At 41.9% G+C, this 18,294-nt stretch overlaps 1 protein-coding gene across 3 annotated transcripts in view; it reads left to right on the top strand.

Moving 5' to 3' along the window:
- The window catches only part of RUNX1 (RUNX family transcription factor 1), a 175,891-nt gene that overhangs the window by 38,923 nt on the left and 118,674 nt on the right, over positions 1 to 18,294 (top strand). The window lies entirely within an intron of this gene.

The following is an 18,294-nucleotide window of genomic DNA, read 5'->3' as shown; positions in this document are numbered from 1 at the left end:
GCATCCTATATTGCCTTGGGATAAAAACCAAGCAGAGAACAGGAAGGAACTCTGATGTCAGCCATTCTCATCTGCTTCGTGAGGACTCATCCTAATTTAAAACAAGCAGTCTCAAGACTCAAGACTTTGTTGCACTGCTTTTTGGTACTCTGCAAGTGTGACCTCAGATACTATCGTGCATGTTTTATCTGAAACCGTGGATTCCTATTTTATCCATGAAAATGGATTCACATTTAACATGAAAGCGCACAATTTTTCATTTGGAACCAAAGATGCATGCCACCCTCCCTTCTACTCCTGAGGTTTAACTTTCCTCGGTTGGTTTAACAATGGTTGGATTCCTCCCCCGCCCACTTCTCTTGGGCTTTCTCCTTGGGGACAGCATGTCAGGAGCCAGCAGCTGTCTTTGGAACTAATAAGCAGAATGCATGGTGACTTCATTAGCCACACACATCACAGAGGCCTAATCCCCACGCTCCCTTTCTATGTCAGTGTGCTGTATCTTTTGCATGTCTAGCCCCTCCTTGGTAACTTGTTAAACACTTGTGTTGTTCCCATAAAGGCACACATCACTGCTGCAGAGCAGACTAAACTGGATGGAATAATTAAAAAAAAAAATCTTTGGGGAGTGATTCACTGAACAAAGATCTGACTGTGTCTGACCTGGTCTTTTCACTGCCAGAAGTTTGTGGGACAGTCAGCAGCACAGACAAAATTAAATTTACTAGTCTGCATGGGCTGAAGTTCAAAGATGCACTGCTTAGGTTGCATTTCAAAGATTATATATAATCATAGAATCGTAGACCTGGAAGGGACCCTGAGTATCATCTAGTCCAACCCCCTGCAATGCAGGCATATGCAGCTCTCCCGTATGGGGATTGAACTTACAACCTTGACGTTATCAGCACCATACTCTAACCAACTGAGCTATCCAGTTGATAAACCACACTTTCATGGGAATACATGGTAGGATTAAATATGCACTCTGCCTAGTGTTTGGTTGACCTTGGAGCAAGCCATCTGCCACTCGTGCTCCAGCCATTATCCAGCCTGTCTCATTGCCCACAGCTCCCTGAAATACCAGGGAGTGTCACACACTCTGTAGCACTCGCGAGAGGGCACTCAGGAGCAATTGTGTCAGTAGCCCTCCAAATCTTGCAATTCTACAGTGTTATGAGAGCTTTGACAGGATCACTGGGAAATCCCTCAGAGCACTCAGGAATCCATCAGGATTCATAAATCTCTGGGGAAGACCACCTTCATCAGTCTCCCATCCCTGCAGAGGAGGGTAAGATAGCTTCCAAAAGTCCAAGCTTAACCAGGAAGTGGTCTGACCCAGACCATAATGTTGATAATCCATTAGCATGTATTTTAAGATCTAGCTATGGCTTTTCCAAGAATCAAAAACAACAGTTTTGTAAAGAAGAGGAGGAGGAGGAAGAAGAAGAAGAAGAAGAAGAAGAAGAAGAAGAAGAAGAAGAAGAAGAAGAAGAAGAAGAAGAAGGCGGCATTCTAAGCATATGAATCCCTGGATTACCAGTCTGCAAAGTCACTGTACTGTTTACTGTTCACTGAAATCAATTGCAGAAGTCTTGATGGGTTAACATGGACCTGAAAATGCACATCTTGACTGTCTTGTAAACATCATACTACACCTGAATCCACTTTGTCTCAGATCATCATGTCTGGCTTCAGTTACTGCCATCACAGATGTAATGGAATCTATCATATCAGGAATGTATTTTAAAAATCCATTATTTTAGCATCATGAAAGGTGGGGGTGCCCAGCGGGTAGATGAGATGCTTTTCTGGTTGAGTAGACATCTGAAGAATTTGCATTCAGGAGTGTAGTGTGAGCTTATATGTTCTGGCTGCATACAGTGGCAAAGAATGCAGGAATTACATGGTAGACCAAAACAGAGCCAGAATGGTGAATCAGAGCCAAGCTCCGCCACAGAATTCAAGGAGCCACAGAATTCAAGGAGCTTTCTGTGTACTTGGCTTAGAACACAATACTACACCCTAAAGGTAGGGAAGGTTGTGTTTTACATACAATATGCTTAAAGGCAATATTTACGGTCGTGGCGCCTCTGGGTGCAAGTGTACACACAGAGATTTCTCTGGCACCCACAGGGTTCCCTCCCTCTATAGAAAGAAGCATCTGTTGTGGCCAATAAAAGAGGTTGTGGTGGGTGTTTGGTTGTGATGTGTCTATGGTGCCTACAAACACTTTTCCAGTTTGTAAATGTGCCCACAGCACCCCAGTATTAAGGAGTCAGCATTCACTCCTCTGGTTTTAACCTCAAGGGAAACATTTAAGACCCACTGTGGTTTGATGAGTTGCCCTGCCTACTAGTAGGACCAACATGACAGGCAACTTAATCATGCCCTGAGGAAGAATACAGATGCACAATTAAAGCAGGGATCTGTGTGTCTTTCTGCCCTTGTTCTTTAAATGACACACATACCTGCCTCCACAGCAAATGCTGATTTTTCTCCTCCATTTTGCTCTCCTCCACTCTGATGTTTCAGATGGGCTGCTTGCATTATTTGTGTGTTTATTTAAAGCACTGTTTGTAGGGCAAGTATTATTTTTGTAAAATGAATTCTAAGCAGAAAAACTTCTTTGGAGGGAATAAACTCATGGTGCCACTCATTGTTAGCCAGTCTACACTCTTCACCACAGTGCTGCCTTTCTCAAGCTGCCAGGAATTGTTCCCACTGAGTTTACAGAAAGATTGTACATGTGACACAAGTTGGTGAGTACCCTTCTCAGAACGGTGTGGCTTCTGGGTTTAGGGGTGTGTGAGGAAGTGGAAAAAAAAATATTTGTTTCCATCTTGAGCTACCTTGGGTTCCACTCAACCACCACCTAAACTGTTTATTTCTTTTTTAAAAATTTAAAGGAATGGGGTGGAGGAGGGGCAACAAGAGGCAACAGCGAAGAGAGAGGGAAAGAAAGGCAAGGGTAAGAGAAGATGAAAGGACTGGGAGATTGTGCCCTTGCCAAAATAAAGTCAGAGGCCCATTATCCAGATTCTGCGTTTTTATTTTTTGTAGCTAATTTTCAGCCTAAACATTGCCTGCAATATAGAACAAAGAGATGTTCTGGCACGAAGTAATCTCATCGGATATCTCTCTTTGCTCTTTTTTTAAAAAAAATTGCAATTTCTGGAAGGGAAATCCTTCCTACGAGGAAGCCTAGATTTCTGCCAGTCAAGGGGAAAACTATTCCCTTTGGAACACTATGAGTAGGCTTGGAAGACAGCATTTGGCTGAAGCAAAATGTGATTTTGGACAGGAGCCTCTATCTCTACCATTTAGCAGTTACACTTTCCAGAGCATATGTACAAATGCTCTTTGCATTTTCTTGGTGTCTCGTAGCAGAGTAAATTGACATGTGTAATAACCATGTCATGCGTGTGTCTTAAGACAGTGTAGCTATCATTTTTATCTTTTTATGACTCGGGAGCGTTGGCCAGTTCTGTAATTGTATTTCAAGACCTGTTTTAAAATATTGTGTTTCCTTAACCTGAGACTACTTACCCAAAATATCTGCAACTGATGAATAGATTACTGTGTCTACCTCCTAAGGAATACTCCTCGAAGAGCTGAAGGCTTGTTACCAAAAGCAGAGCATTGCCAAGGCTGTTGAGAATGATATGGAAAGACAAGTGAATCATGCTGTGCATTGGACTGAAGGCCAAGATTGCAACCTATACTGAAATTCAGTAACTTGAACTACTGCTCCATGTGGCAGCCAATATTCTCTGTGGGATCCTGGCAGCACAGCACCATCCCAATAGATGCATCGCAAACCCTTTTCTCCTCCAGCTTTCGGGGAGGGATCCTTCTGGATTCTAAATGCCATGGCATCCATCCATCACACATGGTGGAGATAAATAATAGCACTTTTCTTTTTCTGCTGAGATATTTCTTTTTATAAGGATTATCCAAAAAGGCATCCATTGTTTTCAGTTACACTGCTCCAAAACATTCCTTCAAGTTAAAGTGTGGAGACGCTGCACAGAAGGTGGGAGAGAAAGCAGTAGAGCAATTTGGGATCAGGTGAAGTAAGGATAACCATAAACAAATGCACTGCTAGCAATAGTAGCACCAGATTGAAGTGGGTTAATATACTGAGACTGTGATCCTATACCTACTTATCCAGAAGTAAACCCCACTGAACCTCTGTCTAGGATTATGCTCTAAATGTAGGTATATTTTTAATGCAAATGTTGAATTTCAGCAAAGAGGCAAAAAAGTTTAAGTTAGGTATCCTGATTCAAGTCTTTCTTCATGTGGAATCAGACTTGTGCATGAAAAAGAGTGTTATGTAGAGAGAGAGAAAGCCATTCTTCACTTGAGGCCGTGCTTCTGATGCCCCTTGCAAGATCATGGTCATCTGCACACCATCAAACATGACCAGAGCTCTTGGCTCTGACCATACCACCACTCCTGTTTCAGGATTGTGTAAAGAGACTCCTTCCCACTTTCCTCCTCAAGGGATGATGATGAGTCCTCTCAGAGGTAGCAGTAATTCTGCTGAGAACTTCATAAGGACAGAACTGTGTTGCATAGAATAATCCATGAACTGAGCCACCATGTCCCATGGAACTCACTAAAGGTTGTGTCTAGAACAGATAGAAATAGGTGTTAGAAAACTGGTTCCCAACTTTGTACTGGTGGAATAAAAGGTACCACCTCTAGAATTCAAGATGGATTAGCCCAAGCACCATATTCTCAACACTCAGTGTGGGACCTTTAGTCCCAGAATTCTTCCAGCCCATATTAGGAAACTGCTGGTTCAGAATAATTTTTACAATTATTCATACAATAATGGGAATGTTATTGTTCAGAAAGCAGTGAAAGCAATGCATGGTGGTGTTTTGGGTTTTTTTAAAAAATGAACTTCCAGGTTTGCTGAACAGAGGGTGGAACTTCTCAGTTCTTCTGGATGTGGGGTTTTCCCAATGCATTGATTGTATTAATGTAACTAGAAAGAGATTGTAAAAGAGCATTTCCTATTTCATTCATCATGCAATCCCACGCCATACTAAAAGCACTTCAGAGCTCAACCACTAAATACTAATGTTTCCCAAACATTAGTCAAATATTTTTATTAGTCCAATCTTAGCAAAGACTGTGCAATTGGGGGGAGGAATCAACACACCCAGAATATTTTCTGCTCCAAATATGCCGATCAAAAATAGTTTTTTGGCCAATTTGTGTCCTTTCCCCCCGCCCTAAGTTATTATGAACCCAGTCATTGGGCTGCCTTTCATTATAGCTTATGTGGAAATTTATAATGAATATTTCCTTTTTCCTTTTCTTGATTCATCTTAATTGATAATTGGACCATAATTCCTGGACATCTTCCATGAGAGCAACCATTGATGACTTTTCAGTCTCCCTCCCTCCCACTCTCTCCCTCTCCCTCTCTCTCTGTTCACTTTGCACATTGCGCCATATGTAACGTAAAACAAACTAAGTTGGAAGCCTGGCTTCTTATTCTGAATCCTGGCATGCAGGAGAGTCACTGAGAGATATCATATGGTCTCCTGGCAAAAGTACAAAGTGGCTCTAGCTGTTTGATCTACTGTCTTAAATTTAAATGCAAAATCTGATAATTGGGTCAGGCAGGAGAAGAAACTGACTAATAAAGCTCTTTTCATTTCCTTTTCCTATATGTCCTTGTTTCATCTTTTCTTTTCTTTTTTTTTCCTGCTTGGATGATCTTGATGAGCAACAGTAAGTTCATAGTGAAAAGTTCAAAGGTGGACCCTGCCTTCTAAGTATTGTCTACTTCTAGAATTCCTGCTGAGATTATTTTTTAAAATAAGAACCCTTTCCGTGACTCCACTGCTATGATGCTAATGTTGCACTGTTAGTCTCTGTGTTTGTGAGCCAAGTGGAATGAGCCAAACAGGCATCCTTAGACCTGGAAAAACTTGGATTTCGATACCACTTGAGCCAGGAACTTTCTGACTGGTCTCAGACAGATTGCCCTCAAGGCGCGCACACACACACAAACAAATCTGAACACAGGTCACTCAACCTCTACACCAAAAATAGTTATCTTCTGTGACCTGTGCCAATTATGGAAATGTGCATTCATTTGCATAATTCATTCAGTCTTACTCTCAACACAAGAGGGACCGGGAACCATGTATGGCACAGAAATGCAGCCCTCTCTGGGAACTAGTGTGTTGTAGAGGTTATAGTGTTGGAGTAGGGTTGGTGAGATTTGGATACAAATATTCGCTCAACTGAGAAGTTCACTGGTTGATTTGGAACCAGCCACCACCTCTCAGTCTTACACAGCTAACAGCAATGTTTTGAAAAAGAATGAAGTATACTGTCTTTTGAGCTCCTTAGAGGCAAGGCAGAATATAAATGTAATAAATATATAGCTTTACAAGGCATTACCAGTGAGATTTCTTTGTTCCTATAAGGACCGGAAAATTTCTATTTAAAAAGAAAACATGAATGATTAGTTTCTAAAGATGATGAATCAAAAGTCCTATGCTTCTGCAGTTCAGTTGAAGAACAGCACAGTGAAAATCGCCCCAGTCACTCTCTTCTAGCTTCAGTTCCTTGTTTGTAAAATCCACAGTGGCCTGCCTTGGATGTGTAGACGAATGAAATTAGTAATGTAATTTGAATTACATACATAAAGTGCAATAGAAATTTTTCATGATGATTGTGAGGTATGTAGTCAGGTGTCACAAAATTAAATCCACTAATGTACTAAGGGCATTTTGGAAGTGAATGCTTATTGTAGGCTTGTCTTGGATACCAGGAATATTTTCAATTTGCAATCTCTACTGTAGACCATTAAACAAAGACAGGGGATTGTACTTCAAAGGGCACATGAGATAAATGAAAACTGAACTTCCTTTTCGGCAAGAATCAGATCCTGAAGAAACAGACCCTGCGTCTCCATTCTAGTGGGCAAGTCACTTTTAGTAACAGCCCAGTTGTTTTTCTGCGCTAGCAAAAACAACTGCTAGACTGCGGGAACATTTTCATGGTCATGACTTAAATGAGATAATTCACAAATGGCCCACGTTATTGGCTCCTTTTCTTCCCCATGCGTGCTTCCAAATTTTAGCCAAAATATAATACTCTAATCTTCAAAGGAAGAATGAACTAGCTTTGAAAAAGGAAGTGAGTCTCCAAAGTGATTGACGATTCCATGCACTCCATCTCTCATTTATTTAGTCTAAAAAGGCTCTTTAAAATCTTGGCTGTCGTACTGGTGTATATCATGCTGGGTGGCCGCTAGAAGAGACACATCAGCTCTGCCGTGATTGCATTAGAAAAGCTTCTATATAGCACAGAAAAGGTCACCAAAGCAGCTGATCGTTGGGAAGAAGTAACTAAATGATAGGGATTTAATTGATCATTAGGGTGCCTGCTATGGCATGCTCAACACTCAGAAAGCTCAGCAGGATTCCTGAACTGTAAGAGCAATCTATTTTATTGCATTATAATTACCTTACTAATGGCTGATGTTCAACTAATTGCACCCTTGCATTTTTCTGCTGTGCATTTCACCCCCAGGAGCCTTAGGGGCCAGAAGAATCAACGATTAAAGTATATTTTCATCAGCATAAACATAAACAATGTGAAACATGACCAGAGAGGCTGCCCTCTAAACCATTCTTTATCACCCCCACTGGTTACAGTTTCAAGCCTGCCTAGAAGCCACACAAGGTTAATCCCCGAAGTTGTCTATACTCACTTGTGGTGAGGGATGTGCCCTCTGTACATGCCCAAGTGCACTCTTCTCTTGAATGCTATTTCATTTATGATGGCTGAGCTGATCCCTTAGTCATCCCAAGGAAGAGTTACGGGTGATTTCTGAACTCTGCTGCCAGAAACATTTCTCACTGTACTTTCTGCACGCATCCCTAAGAACTAAAGAAAGAGCATAAACCAGACAGAACAAGTGCAACCTCAGAGGGAGAAAGACACAACGCAAGCCTGAAATGAGCAGATGTGACCTGGAAACTGAAAGGCTTCCTGACTCCTATTTGCAGGAGTAGCGATGGGTTAGTTTAAAAAACAGGCGCAACAAACCTGATACCTGTCAGAATGTTAGACTTGGTGGAATTTACTTCTGAGTAAATATCCTTAGAGGGACATGGGTGGTGCCTAGGGCTTGCCGATCAGAAGGTTGGTGGTTCAAATCCCCGCGACGGGGTGAGCTCCCCTTGCTCAGTCCCTGCTCCTGCAAACCTAGCAGTTTGAAAGCACACCAAAGTGCAAGCAGGAAGGTAAACGGCGTTTCCGTGCACTGCTCTGGTTCGCCAGAAGCGGTTTAGACATGCTGGCCACATGACCCAGAAAGCTGTCTGTGGACAAAATGCTGCCTCCCTCGGCCAGTAAAGCGAGATGAGTGCTGCAACCCCAGAGTCGTCTGCGACTGGACTTAACAGTCAGGAGTTCCTTTTAAATATCCTTAGAGTCGTGCTGCAATTGCTACAAATACATAACTATGGGTTTAATTCCAGAATCCCTCAAATGGGATAGTTGCACAGTGTGTGGCTGTCTTTTGTGGTATTTTGGAATGGGTATGAAGCGACGTAAACCGGTTCCAAATGCAAAATAAATACAAAATAAAAATGAGTAAATTGAGTTAGAGATGGAAGGAAACCTTTCTCAAGCTGTGCAATGCTATATTTTTCTTGGAAAATACATTGCTGAGGAAGACTGCTGTCTGAAACCCGGCTGTCAGCTAGTGTCGACAATGAGCTCAATCGACCATTGGTCTGCCTCTGGTTTATGGTGGTCATGGCAAATCTCTGAACATATGTTATTAGTCCGTTTCCCCAACCACTTCACTCTCACCTTCTACATTCTGCTTTGAGTACCTGCCATCTTCTGCAGCCATCTTTAGTTTGGGCTGTGTGCAGTGAAGTTCTCTCATAACTAGAATTCATCCTGCATCCAACACAGTGTTTGTAACAAGCCTGAAAGTAATGCAAAAAGTGTGTCATGGGTCTGGTTGCAGTGTGCATGATATTTTCGATTGCTACTCAACGGAGCAAAGTGACTGCCATGCCGTGTTACATGGGCCTTAGTTGCCTAGTGGGAAAGTGAAACCAAAGCTCAGCCTCACGAATACCATGGCACCGTAAACTGGAAAGCGACTCTTCCCAAGTGTCAGACCACCATTGATTTTCTGCATCAGCATTTTTGTTTTATGTTCTGTGAAATGAAAGGTTTTGGGTCATTCATTAAAAGGGAGATATTAAGACCTCAACTTCTTATAGTGACCAGAGACAAACAATAAACGTTGGCAATGGCTGGATCATAGACAATTTGGTTATGTGAAAGCTGGCGATGACATGCCTTTCATTACAGTTTTTAATCTCACAGCACAATAGTTTAGTTTGTTTCTTTTAAAGTTATACTTTGCTGACTTTTCAAAATACCCCCCAACTTCCCACTTAAATGTGTTTCTGTGTTGTGTGCCTTTTTGCTAATGGAGAGGAAGGGCAAAGAAGAAAAATATGTTCCTTTAGCACCAAATACATGTGAACAAAAATTATCTTGACAGTTTGCAAAAACGAAATACTCTTGACTTCTAAGATATTAAAGAAAAACAACCAAATGTTCCCAGTAGTTCCTTAATGCAATTACTTGATTAGAGAAAGGCATTTCATTTCCTAACCGCAACAGGAATAAGCAATATAGCTGTCAATAATTTTGCAGCTGGGCTTTGGATCTGGTGGTCAGCATCTGACCACATCTTTACATGGTCATTAATGCATTTCCATCAGCACTTAGAAATGCACCTAGCAAAGCCGTTGGAACCTTGAGGGATTCTGCTGGTGTGCCAGTGACCTTTTCCTTCATCAATTTCCAGGATGTTTTTTCCACTCCTGAATATGCAGCACATCATAATGTTTTACATCAGGCCTCCACTGAAGTCATATCATGTTATGTTCATGGCTGCCTTCATTTAAAAATCTAGCAACGGACAACGTCCAATGGACGAAAATGGATGTGCCCGCTCAGCGGCTTCAGTCTGCAGAACCAGCAATGTTACAGGTGCCACTTTGGGGGAGATCCGTCCTCTAGTTTGGCAGCACCGACACTTCGGAACTCCCTGCTTATTGACACTAGGCAGACACATTTGCTGTACTCTTTTCACTTAAAAGCATTTTTTTGTTTTGTTTAGGCAAGCCTAATGATTCATGTACATGTTGGTGTGCTTTAATTATCTTTAAATATTTGAATTGTTTTTAACTGTTTTTATTGATAATTTTAATATTTATTGTAAACTGCTTAGAGGTGTTACTACAGTCAGGCAGGATATTCATGTAGTTAAATAAAAATATGAGTTCGCAATCCAAAGCAGAGTGATGCTCTGATGCATACATGGAGATCTGTAGTAACAAGACTCTTCAACATCAAGGCTGCTTCCTATACATATCCTTTAACCTGGAAGGGAACAGCATAGCTTATATATGAGGGGGAATCATATACCTAACCGCCCTTGCATATGACGCCCCGGCTTCAGATATTGGATTAGTGATACAATAAGTGTCTGCGTAGCGCATCTGTCTGCCTATTTATTGTGATAAATATTTATATATCTTGTCCTTCCTCAGTTGGTTTCAGCTGTGAAATGGGAGCAACTTACCTCTTGCAATGTGGATATTTTATTTTACTGTATCATATTATTATGAAATTACATATTATTTTGAGATCACTTGATCAAGTGAACTCGTGAACTCATATACAGAAATGGAATCTCTCCCCCACCCCACTCAAGCACCATATATTAGATTGTTTTCATTTATAAGGCTTAAGCAGGCTTGGATTAATTCAGTTCCTAAAGTAAATGTAAAACCTGAATTACAAGGACTGTGTGCTCATCTTTATTAGCCTTACAATCATGGCAGACAAAGCACAAGGGACCCTCTAATGCCGTCATCCATCCAACCCAGATTTGCAACAAGATATACACTCCGTAGGGAGACAATCCTAGCGCCCCAGATTTAGGTTTACAAAACCAGTACACTACTTCCTGCTGGAACGAGTCCCAAAGTGATTTACAACCAAAGAAAGAACATATATACAATAATAAAACCACATGAAAAACAGATTTAACAGTACAATATCATATCCAGTGGTGGAGCTTCAAGCTTGGAGGGGGAGGAGAGCAGGCGGGGGTGTGGCATGCATCCCAGGGGCGTGGTGTGCATCCTGGGGGCGTGGCACCCAGCACAGGGGGGGGCAGCTGCAATGGCACCCCACCGGGATTGTGCCGCCAGGGGTGGTACATTCCCCCCCACACCCCTGTTCCTCCACCAGTGGTCATATCACATCACTGGTGTTGCCTGAATGCCCAGTAAAACAAAAACAGTTTTGCATGGTGCGAAAACATTGGCAAAGTTGGTGCCAGGCAGGCTTCCCTGGGGAAAGCATTCCATAAAAGGGTCTGCTACAGAAAAGGCCCTGTTGCATGTTCCTGTGTGGTAAAAAAATGTGTCTCCCTCATTCACACAGTACATGTACACTTAAGTCATCCTAAGGTGTACACCTAAATATGAACAAAATAGCCTTTTGTGCTACATGTGGAAGCCAACCTCTGAGTTTATCTATATATGAGAGATAAGAAACCTGTGACTATTTAAAGGTAAAGGACCCCTGACAGTTAAGTCCAGTCACGAATGACTCTGGGGTTGTGGCGCTCATCTTGCTTTACAGGCTGAGGGAGTTGGCGTTTGTCCGCGGATAGTTTTTCCGGGTCATGTGGCCAGTATGACTAAGCCGCTTCTGGCACAATGGAACACCGAAACCAGAGCAGCACACGGAAACACTGTTTACCTTCCCGCCAGAGCGGTACCTATTTATCTACTTGCACTTTTGGGCGTGCTTTCAAACTGCTAGGTTGGCAGGAGCTGGGACTGAGCAACGGGAGCTCACCCCGTCATGGGGATTCGAACAGCCGACCTTCTGATCGGCAAGTCCAAGAGGCTCAGTGGTTTAGATCACAGCACCACCCGCGTCCTGCTGTGACAATTTGGGAGCTTGCTATTTCTTCCAGCAGGTCTTAGAAATCTGCTTGGGAGGGGGTATTGTTTTAAATCCTTTGGTTTCCCAAGTTAAGAGGTGAGGTTTGCTCCACTTGTTGAGCAGAGCCGCAAAAGGGAGGAAAAGCCCATCTGCCCAAAACCAGTAAAAAAAATATACAGCTGAAAGGGTAGCTCCACTTCATAAAGAGGGAAGCATATTCCTTAATAATCCAGCATTAATTAGGTTAAATGAAAGGCAGGGGGGAGAAAGAGAAAACAAACTTGAAATGTCACATGGGGAAATCCAATTGGATGTCAGACCCCCCCAGCTTTGATGTTGGAGGAAAAGAGATTAAATGTCCACATAAAGAATTGGGCTCGGGTGGTCTGTGCTTTTTCTTCTCACATTCATTGCAATGTGACAATTGCTTTTCAAACATTCAAAGCATACCACATTCTTAAAGTAGAAGTTGGTTGTTTTAATAATAAAAAAGTACAGTACTTCAAAGCACAGTACATTTCTGCGAAGGGTCTGAAGTTCTGTACGCAGTTTCTGTGTGCTTCAGAATTACAAAATATTTATTTGGGTGAAGCAGAATAACAGCCATTTCCCAACCCCCAACCCCACAATCTCTAAAAGAGTCTGTCTGTTGACAGCAAGGTTTCCTCATATCAGTGTGCTGGAACAGCAGGTCACAAACAGTTCATTTCCTACCTAAACGCACCAGCTCATGGAAAAAGGGAAAACTGTCCGACATACAATCCTGAAATGAAACGGGAACTGCTTGTGATGTTACTTTGTTTTCATATTAAGCCTCTCTGACCATGTGTCACATATTTGGTAAGGCATTTATCTGAGCCCGATGAGCAATCTGAGAGAGAGAGGAAGCAAAGAATGAAACTTAGTGTTTTTTACGCAGCCCTCCGCATCCATCATCCTTATCACTGGGCTTGTTGTTAGGATAAGTACGATAAGGGTAATAAGTCACTGCAGAGATAATTGATGGTAGAAAGGCAGAGTGCAGATCTCACTAGGTATTGCGTTTATGGAAATGGGACTTCACTATAGCCCTGTAGAAGCATCCCCCCCCATATCATTATCATTGCACAAGAGGAAGGAAAGGGCCATGGTGGGCAGTCCTCCCCTGCCCTCTGTGCATTTGGGGGGCAGAGGAAGGGCTCTGAAATAAGTTTCCACCCCTTGCCCTCTCCACATTTCCTTCCAATTCTCTGACTTTGCAATGAGAACTCTCTCCCATAAGCACAGCCAAAGTTTCTCTACAAATATTCAGCGCAGAATTCAAATGTCCAAGTCAAAATTCAATTTTTTTATCGTTTGACATGTTCTGATAGCTGGTTTCTGAATCCATAAGAAAATGGCAACCCAAAGTTGAGCAATCAAACAGAGAATTGTGGAGCAATAAGTTCAAGAAGTTGCTTTCTTTCCTGTGTACATTTCTTCCAGCGACATTCCAAGGGCAAGTAGTGAAACATAACTAGGGCTTTTAGATGACAGCAAAGGTAAAGGATGCCATTTGGTATCACAAGCACCAAAGTGCATCTTGGGAATGTGGTGCACATAGTATGGTGTTCTGTTTTCCCCCATGCAGTATGACTTCCTGTGTCGCAATGCTTCCTTCCCTGTTTTTTGGCAGTTATCACATGGGCATTGTTTAGCATCATAAAATGACCTGAAGTAGGAGCCACAGGCAGTGGCTATGGAAGCAGACTAAAGTGCTACTCCAGACTGTGGGCAATTGCATTGCCTCTTTTTATTTTAATTTTTAAAGAAAGCTATTTTAGAGAAATGGAGGTATCCCTCATATAACTTCATAAGTTCTTTCTTTTCTTTTCTTTGTCTTTTATTAACTGTTGTGTTTCCATGCAATTTTTTTTAAAAAAGAATTTCACCTTTAAAATCTGCACAGGAATGTCCCATCCACATGCAGAACTGAGATAAACTGGGTGCTAATGGGTCCATTTAGCAGCCATGTTGGCTGGGGCTGATTGAAATTGTAGTCTGACACATCTGGAAGACACCAGCCTGGGTGAAGGCAAAATCATTCCATGCACATGTGCATTGCAAGCAGGGCGTTTTAATTTCCTTCAGAAACTAAAGGATTCTAGCAACAAACAGCTGAGGATGCTCAGAGATGGCTGAGTTCGGATTCTTAGTCATACTGACCACGCAGACCACACAGGTGCAGGAAATGCAAATTAATTCTTGAATCAGTTACAAAATCTTAAAGTTCATTAGATCAATGTCAGGGCTCATAATGCATTCCAGAATTAAAAACTTGCTGGATGGAAGCTATTACCGGAAACTCATTTTGAGTTTTGGTAGCATCATTCAAGCTTCACCATGTTAGACTGGAGACACAGAATCAATGAGAAAATGCAAATATGCTACTTTACCTGACCTGCCTTCAATAAGTCTTCCAGCAAACTGGTATATGGCTTTTCATTTACCAACTTCAAAAGCATGTCTAACTATTTTAGATTTGAAATAAGACGTACATAACATAATTTTAGTATCTGTATATATGTTACATGATATATAGACCAACTTTGCACCACCACAAACTTTTGCAGGTATTCCTCTTACAAATTGAGTTACACTTTTAGAAGCTGGTTATATAAACCTGTTTTTCCAGATCTGTTTCTGCTGGGTCTGTTCATTAAGGGTCTTTTCTTGCCTTCTGCTGTATTTTCTTTGGTTAACATGTGTTGCAAACAATAATCATTATAATCCAGAGAATCTATATGCATTTTTAATGTGACTGGGGTGTGGGTGGAATCTGCTCATTAGATAACTGACACAGACTTTTACTTTCATTCAGTCTAATGAACTTAAATTAGGCCTCATGTTTCTGTTTCAACTATTGGAAAATGCTGGTGTGGTGTGGGCTCACTATGACATTTGGCTTTTGGGTGGGTGTATGTGGGGGACTGATGTCTTTCTTTGCAATAAACTGCAGAGCATCGTGTGCTTGCTGATATAGTTCCTGAACATCCACAAACACAACATTCATATTGCCCGCTGCTATATTTTAGATTTCCTCATTTAGCTGCGATTGAATGAATAACCCCACAAAATACCATAAGATGTTTGTGCAGTGAACTGAGTCTATTTGTATTTTGTAGAAGCAAATGTATTTGGCAGGAATATGCAGTCCAAATCCTTCTTCCTAATGCATTAGTAACAAAAGTGTGTATAAAGTCTATTAAATTATGTGTATTTCTGTCATAGAATTGTAGAGTTGGAAGGGACCTCATGGATCTAGTCCAACCCCCTGCAAGGCAGGAAACTCAATCATACATGACAGATGGCCACCCAACCTCTGCAAGGAAAGAGAGTCCACCACCTCTCAAGGGATTCTGTTCCACTGTTGAGCAGCTCTTACTGATAAAAAGTTCTTCCTGGTGTTTGGTTGTAACCTCCTATCTTGTAACTTGAATGCATTGGTTGAGGACCTAGCCTCCAGAGCAGAAAAAAACAAGTTTGCTCCATCTTGCATGTGTCATCCCTTTAGATACGGAAAGATGGTTATCATATCCCTTCTTTGTCTCCTCTTTACCATGCTAAACATATCCAATCCCACAATCATTCCTCACAAGGCTTGGTTTCCAGACCCTTGATCATCTTGGTCACCCTCCCCTACACACATTCCTGCTTGTCAATATCCTTCTTAAATTGTGGTCCACAGAACTGGACACAACACTCCAGGTGAGGTTTGACCAAGGCAGAATAGAGCAGTACTATTACTTCCCCTGATCTGGACACTATATTTCTGTTGATGCAGCCAAGAATAGCATTAACTTTTTGGTTGCTGCATTTCACTGTTGACTTATTTTAAGTTTGTGGTCTGGTCTACTAAGACCTCTAGATCTTTTTCATTGGCAATCCAGGTATTCCCATCTTATATTTCTGCAGCTGGTTCTTCCTGCCTAAGTGCAGAACCTCACATTTGTCCCTGCTGAAATTCACTTAGTTTTGTCCAATCTGTTAAGGTAATCTTAAATCCCAATTCTGTCTTCTGTGGCATTGGCTACCCCTCCTAGTTTGATGCCATCTGCAAATTTGATGAGCATCCCCTCAATACCTTCGGCCAAGTCATTTATAAAGATGTTGACCAATAACAGGCCCAGGACAGAACTCTGCAGCACCCGACTTGTCACTTTTATCCAGGATGATGAGGAACCAATTTTAATGTAGGAAATTGGAAAACTGTGGTAAAAAACCAGCAAAGAATTAGGCATGCTTAAGCAGCTATCCTTAATGGTCTTTCCCTTTGTATTTGGCTGTGGCTACAAGGACGTTTCCAAGGAAGATGATGACAAAGGAAGTGGTTTTATGATTGCAGCTGTAGGCTGCAGAAGAAAGAGATTTTGTGCTACTTTGATGTGCATCTAACTGGTTCCTAAGCATGTATGTAAGCAGCATGGCACTGAAGTGACTTTATACTGTATGTACTCACTTCTGCCGCCAATATTTTCTCAGTCTTCCATCACTTGCACTGTTGCTTCTCGAGATAATTCATCATGCTGCCCTAAAGTCAGAGTGAGAGACAGAGCAAGGTCTTTTGCAACCAGTTGCTCTTTATTTATTGTTTGACCACACTAAAGGCAAATGAACTTGTGTAGGTCTTTCTATTTCTGTATTGACGTTTAGGAAAGATGTGCAAATGTACGTCTAAAAATGTAATGTGTGAAGCAGCCCTTTGTCTCGCCATATAAACTCGTCAAGATTATTGTGGCTACTGCCACATTTTGTAATGCACCCTCAACGTAGCTGGTACAAATAAAAATAAACTGCCACACGGAAGCCACTGGAGGGGAACTGTGGCTTTTGCAGCCAGGATGTGGTCCAGGAGGTCAGTGGGCAGGCTGATGACATCAACCATGCACTTGCACACTGCTGGTTATGGCAGCACCTGCCTCCATTACTGCCCACCAGCACCAAAAGCTGGTAAACACAGTTTCACCCAGGGAACCAACCACCACTGTGTAGATACATAGAAAAAACTATCAGACTGGTTTCAGAAAGCAAGGCTTTTGCTGTGAAAACTGCTATTATAGGAGGTTTGACCAAACACCTCCCTCTCTTTTATTTATTTTTTGAAATAAATCATGCTTTGTCACAGCCTACCCCAGTCTAGGGCAAAGAAGGAACTCATATCTGTAGTGTTTGGGTATACAGCCCATGTTTTATCTCGGCTCCAGTGTACCAGTTCCAGTCCGGGTCTTACAAAGAACTCTAGAGAACAGGCCCAGAGGCTGGGACACCCATAAAATATGGACTGGACCCCCAACATTATATTGCTTAGGCAACAGGAACTTGGGAGCAAAGGGGGAACTCATTCTCATTGTTTAGGCACCATGTCGGATACTTCCTTACATTCAGAGACACAGCCAAGTGTATGTTGTTGTTTAGTCATTCAGTCGTGTCCAACTCTTCGTGACCCCATGGACCAGAGCACACCAAGTGTATAGTTTTATGGTTTTCCCATTGTGAGGGAATATCAGTGTGGCAGACTTAGGGCTCTCAAATTTCAACAGTGCCCTGTGTGATGCTAAAATTCAGCACCCCACCCCATCTATTGTGCTCCGTTCTACAGCATTGTTTGGGGGGACCTGCAGCACAGTGCCCAATGTGACCGCAGCAGTCACACCACCCTAAAATCGCCTCTGATATCAGCCTAGCTGCTTTGATAACAGGGAAGTGTTTCCTCTCCTTATCCCAACAAATGTTCCCTTATAGACAGTTTTGCATCCTTCTGCAAAGGGGTGTGGAAAAGTTGTCAGTGGGGAAAGCCCTTTTTCTCCGGGGTCCGTGGCTCCCTCTGGATTTTGCTCAACTCTAATGGATATGTTGGTTATTATTTTTCACATCAAAAGCAAACATGTTGCCTCTTGAAATAAAATGTAGCTTTCTCTCGAGTTCAAATAACCACAGGTTCATCTTCAAACCAAGGGTGTTTGCCCAAGAGTTATAAAGTACGTACTCTGTGGGGCTCTTCTAAATCCATCCCCTAATGCTTCCAGAGCCTTAAAGTCAAGTATCTGCAACCCAGCATTTTTCTAGAGACCTGGCAATAATTAACCATTCAGACTACATTTAGAAAAGTGCCTGAAGGTTGAGGAACAATTCTAGACTGTTCAGAGAAAATGAAAAAGAGAGAGAGAGAAAGATTTCTTGCTACTGTTATGTACAGGATTATTATTTTTTACATTTTAAAAAATGACACACTAATGCTCT

The sequence above is a fragment of the Podarcis vaucheri genome (genome assembly GCF_965113315.1).
Source record: "Podarcis vaucheri genome assembly, chromosome: 4".
In the NCBI taxonomy this organism is placed as follows: domain Eukaryota; kingdom Metazoa; phylum Chordata; class Lepidosauria; order Squamata; family Lacertidae; genus Podarcis; species Podarcis vaucheri.
The sequence above is the reverse complement of the archived record's forward strand: the minus strand, read 5'-3'. Positions and strand labels throughout refer to the sequence as shown.